Raw genomic sequence first — 13571 nt, 5'->3', positions numbered from 1 at the left:
AAAATTTATCAATACTGGAGAGCTAGTGTGAGGCATGTTATACATTTAGTCATACCGACTTGAGAGAGTAAATCAGTGGCATAGTTTTCTTGAGAGAGAAGCAAGCCATCAGATGTTTTCTTGACTATGATGCCCAAGAAGAAGTCCAAGTCAACAAGGTTTTTGCGGGCAAAATCCCCCCCCCCCCCCACAATCCCGATGGGGAGACGAAATAGCTTGATCTGAAGAGTTGGACACAATACACAATAATGTCATTAACATAAATACAAAAAAACATGGTGATACCCGACTTTGTGGTAGATGAAGAGCAAGGTGTCGACTTTGGAGTAAATAAATCCAAGAGCAAGGAGCTTGGAGCTAAGCTTGGACAACCATACCCGGAGGAGCTTGTTTGACACCATATAGTGCCTTGTCAAGTTTGCAGATGTGATGCAGAACGTTAGGATTTTCAAACCCAGGAGGTTGTTTCATGTAAACATCCTCTTCCAGAATGTCATGAAGAAACACATTCTTGACATCCAATTGATGAAGGCTCCACGCACGAGAGACCGAGGGCGAGAGGAAAAGATGAATCGTGGCAGCTTTGACAACTGGACTGAAGATGTCTTCATAGGCAATACCATGGCGATGTTTGAAACCATTGGCATTGAGGCATGCTTTATTTCGTTGAATGGTGTCATCTACATTTTTTTTGATGCGATAAACCCACTTGCAATCGATCAAATTCTTGCTCGAACTAGGTGGCACAAGGTGACATGTCTTGTTGTGAATTTAGGCATCATATTAATCTTGCATTGTTTGGTGCCATTTATTATCACCTAAAGCTTCAGAAATATCTGTGGTTATCCTGTAGAGATTAGCATGGCATATCATATAATGTCGTCTCTATAAATTTTTGGATTAGAGATAACTTTTTGAAGTCTGGGGGCAGAAGGGTGTACAGACCCAGAAGAAGCCAGATCCAGCGTTGATCCCACTGGCACATAGGATCCAGTGGACCCTGCCGCAGAAGGTGGTGCATGGGAATCTTCCGCACGAGATCTCGCGGGCGTCGCTGTTTTCGTTTGCAAGGAAGATCTGGAGAGGTGTCCTGATGGCTGCGAAAAAGAACCATCTTTATCCATGTTTAAATATTATATTAGTAAAGTAATTGATGAAATATCTCTCTCACCTTGACACTAATGACTAATTATTGCAAAGATGTGCAAATATTTTCTTTTATTTCCACGTGTTCCAGATATGGACACTTTCTAGACATAATCAAGGGAAATTAATTAAGATCTGCAAGTTGTCTATTTTCCCAATTCAAAGAGGCCACGAAGAGACGCATCTGAGAGTTTTGCAAGCAGTGGTATGACGGAAGCACGCCCGTACGACGCGCCCATACCATGTGCTAGCGCCTTCACCTCATCAAACGGAACAACTTTCGTGAAGGGGCCTATATATAATTGGCAACACAATCGCCGCAAACAAAGAGAGAAACAACAAAAAGAAGCGACGTGAGATCCATTTCACCAAATCACATCTGAGGAGAGGGGAACTACTGCTCCACCGCCATCTCCCTCACCATATCCATCCTTCCCCTCTCAATAACCATAGATTCTAATTGTATTATTGATCTCATCACAATTGGTTGCAATATAAGAAGATTTGGTATTGATCTTAAGAATTTCGATACAATGTATATGATTGTTGATCTTATCATGTCTGAGTAGTCCTCATGGGCTTGAGTCTTAGCCTCACGGCGATATGTGCATCTAACTGTACATGGGTGTTGTGCTTTAATTACATATAAGATCTGAAATGATTGTAACTTTATCTTCTACCTCAATCTAGGACTTGTCAGGTACCCAAGACCCTGATGATTCATAAAGGTAATGAGGTGATTTGAGTGGTGATTTGCTGCTTCATGCGAAACCTATTGACAGTAGGGAGAGTATGGTAGTAGTTTGAGATCCATTAGGGAATAACGGTGATGTCAATGATTATAATGCTTTAGTCTGTGCTTAGCACTTAATAATCATACATAACCAGCTCGAGTGGAGTGACAAGGTTGGACAATAGTCTATAGTTGATGTGGCTCGTTGTGCCTATAGTATGTAAGGATGCATCGTCCACAATAATCTAATCCGGATTGATTATGCACCACTATGATTATTATTATCCTTTATCTCATTCATGGGTGCACAACTGCAGGTGAAACCTTAGCCATGGCCTAACTGCATCCATTGATTCACAAATCGAAAATAAACTTTAAAAGGTCTGGTGAGACAGAGATTCAACAAGTTAATAAGGTCTTTCGTGAGTAAATCACAACATCAATACCTTGCCAAGGATTGATATAAAACTAGGTCTTTTAGGGAAAAGCATACTATATCTGGTATTCCGAATCAAAGATATCAACCATTTTTCTGGAGCCATTGTCGGGAAGCAATTTCGCTATCCTGGTGAGGCTATTAGAGACCATGCTAATTAGTTTTATTTTTGTTTTATTTTATTTAATGTTTCTTGTTTACTTGTTACTTAGTGAAAACCTAAAAAAATAGTTAAGCTTTTGTTATTGCTAGTCGTACTTTATTTGTTATTAAAAATTGGAAATAGGAACCATGCTAGAAAAGAAGCTTGGGGAATATGCTACTTCTAATGATGATTATTTACGTGCGTCCTCTCCGATAACGAGGCGGTTCCCGTCGACCGGTAGCTGCTTCAGCGCGACGCGGACAAGGCCCTCTGTGGGCGTGCAAAGGAGGAGCACGACGGAGAGGAGGAAGAGGTTGTGGTGGAGCGCGACGCGTCCTATTCCCATGACGGCGCCACGAGCTGCAAATTTAGGAGAGAAATTACCCATCGCAATTACTAGAGTTGTTTTTGGAAAAATCATATCATAGAGTACTAATGATAACATGACATTATAAAATCAGTGAGCCACAGAAGTATCCCAAAATCGAAAGAAAACATTGGCTCGATCTGATCACCATCAAATCTGACAAAACTTCTCCTGGGTTAATAAAACAGACTAACAAGAGATGTGCTAGATTTTAGTTTGTAGATGATAAGTTTCCCTGAAGTATTCTACCCAGGGGAGAGAGAACTCACCGGGCAACAGTGGTAGGAAAGGAGAAGAGTGCTCGTGAACATGCGAACACCAGTGTTTGGAAAGGACCAGAGTGCCCAGTGAGCGCTTTGGGTCAATTTATAAACTTTGGCCAGTGGAACGAACAGAGCTACATTATCATTCCACTGCCCTTCTGTGAGCCGTCAGATCAGGACAGGTCCCACGATGGATTTTTCTCAGTTCACCGTGGGGACTGCAAAATTGCTGTAATTCAGTGTCTCCGGTGGTCATGTACCATTGTCTGAAGAGACAAAAAAAATATTGCTTGTCGGTGGTGCATAACTAGTGTGGCACACGGCTCGTTAATCACGAAGCATGAGAAGACACTGAAGAAGACATCGCTACTATGCATGGTTGGAGAAGAGAAAAGTCCAGCTGTTGGTGGAAATGATGACCTCTGTTTCGTCTCGGTGCGTCTTAAATTGTAGACATCGACAAGGAAAGATTTAAAAAGATTAAAAAAAACATGTGATAAAAGGAAAGGAGCCAACTGCTCTACATGGTTGTTGGATCAAACTAGCCTCTCGGTGTGTCTTAAGTAGAAGATGGAAACGATGACCTCTACCAGGTCTCGGATGCATGTTACAGAGGAGATGGAGAAGTCTCATCTATAGCACATACAAGGAAATATTTAAAGAGATTAGAAATATGAAAAGAGATAAATGAAAAGGAGCCAATGGCTCTACATGGTTGTTGGGTAAAACTAGCCGTTGGTGTACTACACCGTACGGTTTGCGCTTGCCATATTTGTGTTGATTACAATTTTTTCTAACACCCCCATAATATAAACCGCGAAAGCAATTGCAAGGTTGAGATTACGCTTTGGAGGAAGAGCCTTTGTAAAATGTCGTGGTATCGTTACGGCATATGCCATGGGATGGCTAAAGTCGGGTGGTTTCGGCCTTTGGCCTACAACGGTATCCGAATGCGGATATGAGCACGAGCGACGTACCCAGTTTTGGGGCCCTCGTATGGAGGTAACACCCATACTCCTGCTCTAGAGTGTATATGATGTATGAGATAGTACAAAGTTGCTCCTTGAGCTGTGTCCGGCTTGAGAGAGGGCTCGAGGTAGAAGAAGGCCTCTCTCCCGAGCGGTGTTGAGTGAGAATGAGGGTGGATCGATCGTCCCCCGCACAGGAGGAGTAAATTGGCTTACATAGAGCCTGATACGTTACATAAAAGTCCCTATAGCCTACTAGCCGTGCCAGCCGGCTCCGGCTCCTCCGCTCCTTCCCGAGGCGCTTGTGTCACGCGGTCGTTGGGGCCTGTTCGTCCTTTCTACCGTGGTCAGCGGGGACAGGACGTGCCGAGCGATGTGGGTTGGGTGGCCGTAGCCTGCGCCCATAGCCTGCGGCGCGTGACGTAGCCAGGCCATGATGGCCTGTCCTACGTGGGGCACTGTTGCTCTACAGTGCAGCCGTTTGACGGGATACGAGATCACAGGTGGACTTTTGCACCCGGATGACCCTCCGGAGCCTTCTCCTGCAAGGATCACCAGCCTCGAGCCGGTCAGGGGAGAACCAAACCCAGCCGGACATGACATGTAGAAATCGGCCCAGCCATAGCACTACCGGCCATGACTAGACCAGCGTAGACATGGGCTCAGTCGGCCCACAAGGCAGCCGACCACGGCTCCAGCCGGCTGCTCCTCAGTCGGCCTTTGCCGCGGGCCAGCCGGCCTCGAGCCAACTGTTCCCAGTCTTTTGCCATACCCGGGGTCTTCTTCCTGACATTAGCCCCTGAAGCTAGCGAGGTCCTGCGTAGAGAAGGACCTGGGCAGGTTTTTCCTGTCCATGCGTTGTTGATCCCATGGATCTTGCTGAAAAGCATTTGAGGGGCCGGCTGGGAATTTCTTCCGGCCGGCTACACCCTTTTTCGGCTTGCATCGTCTGGCTGTTCCCGAGCCGGATGCCGCTTCGGTTTTGTAAACTTTATCCTTGTAAGTGTTGGAGACATCTCCGCCTTGTTGGATTAGGTGGCTGCTGAACCTGGGGAGATGTGTCCGGCTTGAGCGGGGATGCTCCAAATTTAATGCCGCCTCGGGCGTGGGCTGCGTCTTGACCGGCTCTGACGGGCATCTATGTCCCTGGCGTAGTGTACGATCCCGTTAGTGCTGGCCTCCGGATCTTCTGCGGTCGTGGCTGACGTGGCACCGGGCGATTACTGGTAACATCTAGGGTTAGTGGGAATCGTGGGCGCAGTTAATCCTGCGCCGCCGCCCACGTCCCCCACGTCGCCCACTTGCCTCCCTCTTTAAATAGGGTGTGGGGAGGCACCGAGGAGGAACTCCGCCACTTCTTCTTCCTCCTTGCTCTCTGCGCGCCGCTCTCTGCTCCCTTCGCTTCTCCGCGCGCCGCTCGATTTCTCCGGCGAGCTTCGGCGAGGTTTTGCATTCGGACACGGCGGGACTACTTCATCGACTCGCCACCGTAGCGCAGCTGTTCCGGCACCACGGGAGGCCGCTTTTCCACGCCGCACGCTCCTTCGCCGTCCTTTTCGCCACCGTCTTCCTCGTCAGCCACGGAGGAGATGGCGCAACCAAGCGGTTCCTGGGAGGGATCCACTGTCACCATCGACGAGGTGTAGCGCCTCCGTCGGACACATCGCATCCCGACGGGGGTGTCGGTTCGTGTGCCGGAGGAGGAGGTGGTGCCGGTGACGCAGCCCGGCGAGCGCGTCGTGTTCGTTGCGCACTTCGACCGTGGGTTTGGGCTGCCGGCTCATTATCCAATTGTTTAAAATTCATTATGCTACTCCTCAAAGATATAATTTTAGCAGGGGGATAATATCTACCAATAAAAGCATCCTTGCATTTAGTCCATGAATCAATACTATTCTTAGGCAGAGATAGCAACCAATCTTTAGCTCTTCCTCTTAATGAGAAAGGAAACAATTTTAATTTTATAATGTCACCATATACATCTTTATACTTTTGCATTTCACACAATTCAACAAAATTATTGAGATGGGAAGCAGCATCATCGAACTAACACCGAAAAATTGCTCTCGCATAACAAGATTCCAGTAAAGCAGGTTTAATTTCAAAGAATTCTGCTGCAGTAGCAGGTGGAGCAATAGGTGTGCATAAGAAATCATTATTATTTGTGGTTGTGAAGTCACACAACTTAGTATTTTCAGGAGTACCCATTTTAGCGGTAGTAAATAAAGCTAACTAGATAAAATAAATGCAAGTAACTAATTTTTTTGTGTTTTTGATATAGAGTGCAAGACAGTAAATAAAGTAAAGCTAGCAACTAATTTTTTTGTGTTTTGATATAATGCAGCAAACAAGAAAGTAAATAAAATAAAGCAAGACAAAAACAAAGTAAAGAGATTGGATTGTGGAGACTCCCTTGCAGCGTGTCTTGATCTCCCCGGCAACGGCGCCAGAAAAGTAGCTTGATGCGTGCAATCGACACGTCCGTTGGGAACCCCAAGAGGAAGGTGTGATGCGTACAGTAGCAAGTTTTCCCTCGGAAAGAAACCAAGGTTTATCGAACCAGGAGGAGCCAAGAAGCACGTCGAAGGTTGATGGCGGCGGGATGTAGTGCGGCGCAACACCAGGGATTCCGGCGCCAACGTGGAACCTGCACAACACAACCAAAGTACTTTGCCCCAACGTAACAGCGAGGTTGTCAATCTCACCGGCTTGCTGTAACAAAGGATTAGATGTATAGTGTGGATGATGATTGTTTGCAGAAAACAGTAGAACAAGTATTGCAGTAGATTGTATTTGATGTAAAAGAATAGGACCGGGGTCCACAGTTCACTAGAGGTGTCTCTCCCATAAGATAAATAGCATGTTGGGTGAACAAATTACAGTTGGGCAATTGACAAATAGAGAGGGCATGACCATGCACATACATGATATGATGAGTATAGTGAGATTTAATTGGGCATTACGACAAAGTACATAGACCGCTATCCAGCATGCATCTATGCCTAAAAGTCCACCTTCGAGGTTATCATCCGAACCCCTTCCGGTATTAAGTTGCAAACAACAGTACAATTGCATTAAGTATGGTGCGTAATGTAATCAATAACTACATCCTCGGACATAGCATCAATGTTTTATCCCTAGTGGCAACAGCACATCCACAACCTTAGAACTTTCTCGTCATCGTCCCGCATTTAATGGAGGCATGAACCCACTATCGAGCATAAATACTCCCTCTTGGAGTTAAGAGTAAAAACTTGGCCAGAGCCTCTACTAATAACGGAGAGCATGCAAGATCATAAACAACACATAGATAATAGATTGATAATCAACATAACATAGTATTCTCTATCCATCGGATCCCAACAAACACAACATATAGCATTACAGTATAGATGATCTTGATCATGTTAGGCAGCTCACAAGATCCGACAATGAAGCACATAAGGAGAAGACGACCATCTAGCTACTGCTATGGACCCGGAGTCCAGGGGTGAACTACTCACTCATCACTCCGGAGGCGACCATGGCGGTGAAGAGTCCTCCGGGAGATGATTCCCCTCTCCGGCAGGGTGCCGGAGGCGATCTCCCGAATCCCCCGAGATGGGATTGGCGGCGGCGGCGTCTCTGGAAGGTTTTCCGTATCGTGGCTCTCGGTACTGGGGGTTTCGCGACGAAGACTATATGTAGGCGGAAGGGCAGGTCGGGGGTCCACACGAGGGCCCCACACAACAGGCCGGCGCGGCCAAGGCTTGGGCCGCGCCACCCTAGTGTGGCGCCACCTCGTGGCCCCACTTCGTAACTCCTCCGGTCTTCTGGAAGCTTCGTGGAAAAATAGGCCCGTGGGCGTTGATCTCGTCCAATTCCGAGAATATTTCCTTACTAGGATTTCTGAAACCAAAAACAGCAGAAATCAGCAACTGGCTCTTCGGCATCTCGTTAATAGGTTAGTGCCGGAAAATGCATAAATATGACATAAAGTATGCATAAAACATGTAGATATCATCAATAATGTGGCATGGAACATAAGAAATTATCGATACGTCGGAGACGTATCAGGGGGCGGTGCACACCACCTTGATGGGATGCTCTTGGAAGTAGTGCTTGAGTTTCTTGGCCGCCATGTATACGCCGTAGGTGACCTTCTGGTAGTGGGGGTAATTTTGCTTGGATTGGGAGAGTACCTCACTGAGGTAGTAGACTGGGCGCTGGACTGGCTGCTCCTTGCCCTCTTCCTTGCGTTCCACTACTAGGACAATGCTAACCACTCGGTTGGTGGCTGCGATGTACAAGTATGGGCTTTTTCGAAGCCGACGATGCTAGGACGGGTGCGGTTGCCAACACTCATTTTAGGTCGCGAAAGGCTTCATCCGCCTGCGGTGACCAGACAAAAGTGTTCGATTTCTTGAGCAGCTGGTATAGGGGCAGTGCCTTCTCCCCAGCCAGCTGATGAAGCGGCTCAAGGAGGCCAGGCAACCAGTGAACTTCTGGACATCCTTGAGGCACTGCGGCAATTCCATCTTTTCTAGGGCACTGATCTTTTCTGGGTTGGCTTCGATTCCTCGCTGAGAGACGAGGTAGCCAAGGAGTTGGCTGGCTGGCACACCGAAGGTGCACTTGGCCAGGTTGAGCTTCATCCGGAATCTTCGCAGATTGGTGAAGGTCTCTCTCAGATCACCGAGGAGGGTATGCTTCTCCTTGTTTTTTACAACAACATCATCCACATATGCATGAACATTTCTGCCGATTTGCTCTTGTAAGCATTTCTGCATGCACCTTTGGTAGGTGGCGCCTGTATTTTTCAACCCGAATGGCATAGTCCTGTAGCAATAAGCCCCATACGGGGTAATGAACGAAGTCTTTATTTGATCATCCGGATTCAAAGGAATCTGGTGGTAGCCTGAATAGACATCTAAAAAATACAACAGTTCACAACTGGCAGTCGAATCTATGACTTGATCTATGCACGGCAGGGGGAAGGGGTCCGTCGAGCAAGCCTTGTTCAGGCTAGTGTAGTCGATACACATGCGCCAGGAGCCGTTCTTCTTCAAAACCAGGACTGGGTTTGCCAACCAGTCCGGGTGCAGTACTTCCATGATGAAGCCAGCTGCGAGGAGCCAGATGATTTCTTCACCGATGGCCTTCCTTCTTTCTTCGGCGAAGCGGCGAAGGGGTTGCTTCACCGGCTTGGCCTCTGGCCTGACGTGGAGGTGGTGCTCAGCCAACTCCCTCGACACACCCGGCATGTCCCGTGGAGACCATGCGAAGATGTCCCGCTTCTCACAGAGGAAGCTGGTGAGCTCGCTTTCCTATTTGTTGCCAAGCTGGCACCGATGGTGACGAACTTGTTCGGCTGCGCCGGGTCCAGCAGGATCTTCTTGGTGTTGTTCGCCGGCTGGAAGTGAGTCGTCCTAGCCGGGTTGCCTACAGCCAGCATGCCGACTTGCGCGGCCTTGGCCATGGCCACCGTGTCTTGGATCTACTGCTTCTCTGCAGCGATGACCAGCGTTTGAGCCATCTTGGAGCTCTGTGTGGCGCACTCCATGGAGCGGAGATAGTCGCCGGAGATGGTGATGACCCCCTTAGGGTCAGGTAGCTTCATCTTTAGGTACCCGTAGTGGGGTACCGCCATGAATCGGGTTAGGGTCGGCCTGCCCAGGAGCGCGTGGTAGGGACTGACCAAGTCCACAACCCCGAACTCGATTGCCTCGGTGCAGAAGTGGTCCAGCTTGCCGAACATGACGTCCAGCTTGATCCGGCCAATCGGCTGGCAAGAATGTCCCGACACGATGCCGTGGAAGATAGTGGGAGTGGGGCTCAGTTGGCTCTCCTGGATGCCCAGCTTGCGAGCCGTCTCGCGGTGGAGGATGTTGATGCTGCTGCCGCCGTCGATGAGGACGCACAGAAACGCACGCTACGCCGGCTCGTGCCAATGGTTGGGTCGAGGACCATGGCGTAGCTTCTGGCCCTTGGCAGGACAGCCGGCTGATCTCAGCGATCGAAAGTGATGGCCTGCTCAGACCAGTTGAGGTACTGGGGGACCAGCGGCATGACCGCGTTCACCTCGAGGGAGCGGCGCTGCAGGCTCGTCTTGTCCTCCGGCTCCGTGGTGAAGATGATGTAGGCGGCATCGTCAGCCAGGTACCGCCCATGCTGGACCACGTTGGCCTCATGATGCTGCTCGGGGTTGGCGTTTTGTGTGCCAGCTTGGCCACCCGGACCACCGGCTGGCGGAGGCGGAGGTGGAGGCGGCTCGCCGCTGTTCAACCGCTTGGTGAAGTTGCAGTTGCAGGTGGTGTGGTTGGCCGGCTTCGCACCGCTGTGGTACTTGCACGACATGTCGAGCATCTGCTCAAACGTGAACTTCGGCTTCCAGGGCCGATCCTGTTTCTAGCGCCGGCTTCCACCAGCCGCCGCGTGATCCGACACAGCAGCCACATGGGCGGAGCCGTACCGGCGGCCGGCACGTCGTTGTGCCGCTTTCCGCGGTAGTTATCACGGCGACTTCCATGTGAGGCTCCTTCAGCCGGCTTGTGCTCAGCCGGCTTGTTGTGGTCACGCCGTGGCGCAGTCGGCGAGCTATAAGCCGGATTCTTGCCGGCTTCCTCGGCCAACGCGTACTTGTCCGTGATAACCATCAGGGCTGCCATGGTCTTGGGCTTGTTGCGGCGCAGCTTGTGCTACAGCATGGTGTTGGGCCGGCAGCCGGCAATGAAGAAGTTGATGTCCTGGATTTCGTGCACGCCTTCTCACGAATTGCGCGTTTCGCACCAGCGCGTTGGGTACGCGCGGTCCGTCTCATCCGAGCCCTGCTTGCACATCTCTAGTTGTTGGGGGTGACCCGGCCGGCGGTAGGTGCTGGTGCAGTTGCTGACGAAGGCCTCCTTGAAGTTCAGCCAGCCGTTGATGTTGCCAGCTGGCAGGTTGTTCAGCCAGGTGCGGGCGGAGCCGAGTAGCATGAGGGGCGAGTAGCGCACGGCCCAGCGCTTGTTGCCGTGGGCAATTCCGACTGCGGTGGTGTAGTCCAGCAGCCAATCCTCCGGCTTGGCGGTGTCGTCGTACTTGGGGGTGTCCCTTGGGAGCTGGAAGCCGTCAATGACCGGCTCGCTCAGGATTCACGTCCCGAAGCCCTTAGGGCCGGCTAGGCCTTCTTCCTCCGCGATGCGGGACTCCATGAGCCGGTCGATGCGGTCTCGGGCATCGGTTGGCTCGATGGGTGGGCCCAGCCTGGAGTGTGCCAGATGGAGATAGCCGCTGGCTGCTAGAGCCGACCGACGCGGGGGTCTGTGGGCCGGCTCGCCGGTGGAGTATTCCGGCTGCTCCCTGCTGGGTGCGGGCTGGCTTCGGCTGGTTCGGCCGCTCGGGGCAGTCGAATCTCTCTGCCGGCTTCGACGACTGGATCCGGCATGGGGTCCTCCTGAGGAGCCGCCGTGCCGGCTCGGGTGTGGTGATGATGACTCCGCCGTATCTCTGGGGCCATATTTGGAGCGGCCAACTGCATCATGAGCCAGAGAGTTACTGGGGCGGTGCCGGCGTACCTTGCGCTCTTCTGCTGCGCGTTGGCGATGTGGAGCAGTTCGGCCACCCTCCTGGTCTGGCGGCATAGCTCTTAACCTTCAAGGTTGTTGAGCTCTTCTGCTACGGCTTCCACCGCGCGCATGTTCTTCTCGGGGGTGTTGTAGACCGGCAGCTCCATGGAAGCAGTCGGCGATTCCGCGCAATCACGGTCGATTTCTGCGCCGAGGCCGCCTCCACGGCGACGAATCTGGCCGGCTCGACTGGGGTTGTTGCCGGCTGGCGTGAAGCTGTAGGCGCGGTCGTACTCGCGCAGGGTGACCTCCAGCTGGCGCTTGGCAGCGGCCACCTCGTCCGCCTGCTTCAGGAGGAGCAGGCGGTGTGCCTCCAAGTCCGCCTCGATGGTGGTGGGGTCTGCGATGGCTGTGAGCGGAGTGCTCAGCTTTGCCCTGGCTTCGTCCAGCCGGGATGGTGGTGGCGGGGACTTTGGGCCCGAGCCTCAGGCGCCACCATCAGCCTTGCTCTCCAGCTGAGGGCCGCGCATGCGCGTGGTCTTGGTGATGTTCTAGTCACCGGTGGCCATGACCTCATGCATGATGTAGGGGATAGCGAAGTTGCTACTGGCGCCGGTTCCGGGAGGAGGGCTGGCGTAGCGCTGCACCTTCCGCAGGTAGCGCGGCGGCACGATGGTGGCGACGTAGAAGTCGTGCTTGCCAAAGGTGATGACGCTGCCGCCGGCAGGGAAGGGCCTGTCGACGAAGCAGCCAGCATTGTCGCTGACGCAGTCGAGGGAGCCGAATCTCCAGACAAGGCCTGAAGCTACCCGCTCGCCGGTGGTGATGGTGAGGCCCATCCGGAAGAAGACACTGGCTGCAGACGCTGAAGGCCCCATGGTGGGCGCCAAATGTCGTGGTATCGTCACGACATATGCCATGGGATGGCTAAAGTCGGGTGGTTTCGGCCTTTGGCCTACAACGGTATCCGGATGCGGGTATGAGCACGAGAGAAACGACAACGTACCCAGGTTTGGGGCCCTCATATGGAGGTAACACCCCAACAATTGCTCTAGATTGTATATAATGTATGAGATAGTACAAAGTTGCTCCTTGAGCTGTGTCCGGCTTGAGAGAGGGCTGGAGGTAGAAGAAGGCCTCTCTCCCGAGCGGTGTTGAGTGAGAATGAGGGTGGATCGATCATCCCCCGCACAGGAGGGGTAGAGTGGCTTATATAGAGCCTGATGCTTTACATAAAAGTCCCTATAACCTACTAGCCGGGCCCGCCGGCTCCGGCTCCTCCGCTCCTTCCTGACGCGCTTTCGTCACCCGCCGTTGGGGCCTGTCCGTCCTTTCTGCCGAGGTCAGCAGGGACAGGACGTGCCGAGCGACGTGGGCTGGGCAGCCGTAGCCTGCACCCATAGCCTGCAGCGCGTGACATAGCCAGGCCATGATGGCTTGTCCGACGCGGGGCACTGTTGCTCTACAGTGCCCCCTGTTTCACGGGATATGAGATCACTGGTGGACTTTTGCACCCGGGTGACCCTTCCGGAGCCTTCTCCTGCAAGGATCACCAGCCTCGAGCCGGCCAGGGGAGAACCAAACCCATTCGGACATGACATGTAGAAGCCGGACCAGCCATAGCACTGCCGGTCATGACTAGACCAACGTAGACCTGGGCTCAGTCGGCCCACAAGGCAGCCGGCCACGGCTCCAGCCGACTGCTCCTTAGCCAGCCTTTGCCGCGGGCCAGCCGGCCTCGAGCCAACTGTTCCCAGTCTTTTGCCATACCCGGGGTCTCCCCCCGACATAAAGCCATCGGCTAGCTGATCTTTGCTTGATATAAATTTTATCTCAATTTCTTTGCTTTCGACTCTTTAAGAAATGGAAATCAATTTCAACATGTCTTTTGCGGGCATGAAAAAACCAGATTTGCAGAAAAGTAGGTGGCGAAAAGATTGTCACACGAAATACAAGGAGTAGCACGAAGAGACACCCGTAATTTATG

This window comes from Lolium rigidum, chromosome 6, assembly GCF_022539505.1.
Source record: "Lolium rigidum isolate FL_2022 chromosome 6, APGP_CSIRO_Lrig_0.1, whole genome shotgun sequence".
Lineage (NCBI taxonomy): Eukaryota > Viridiplantae > Streptophyta > Magnoliopsida > Poales > Poaceae > Lolium > Lolium rigidum.
Note: the sequence above shows the minus strand (reverse complement) of the source record.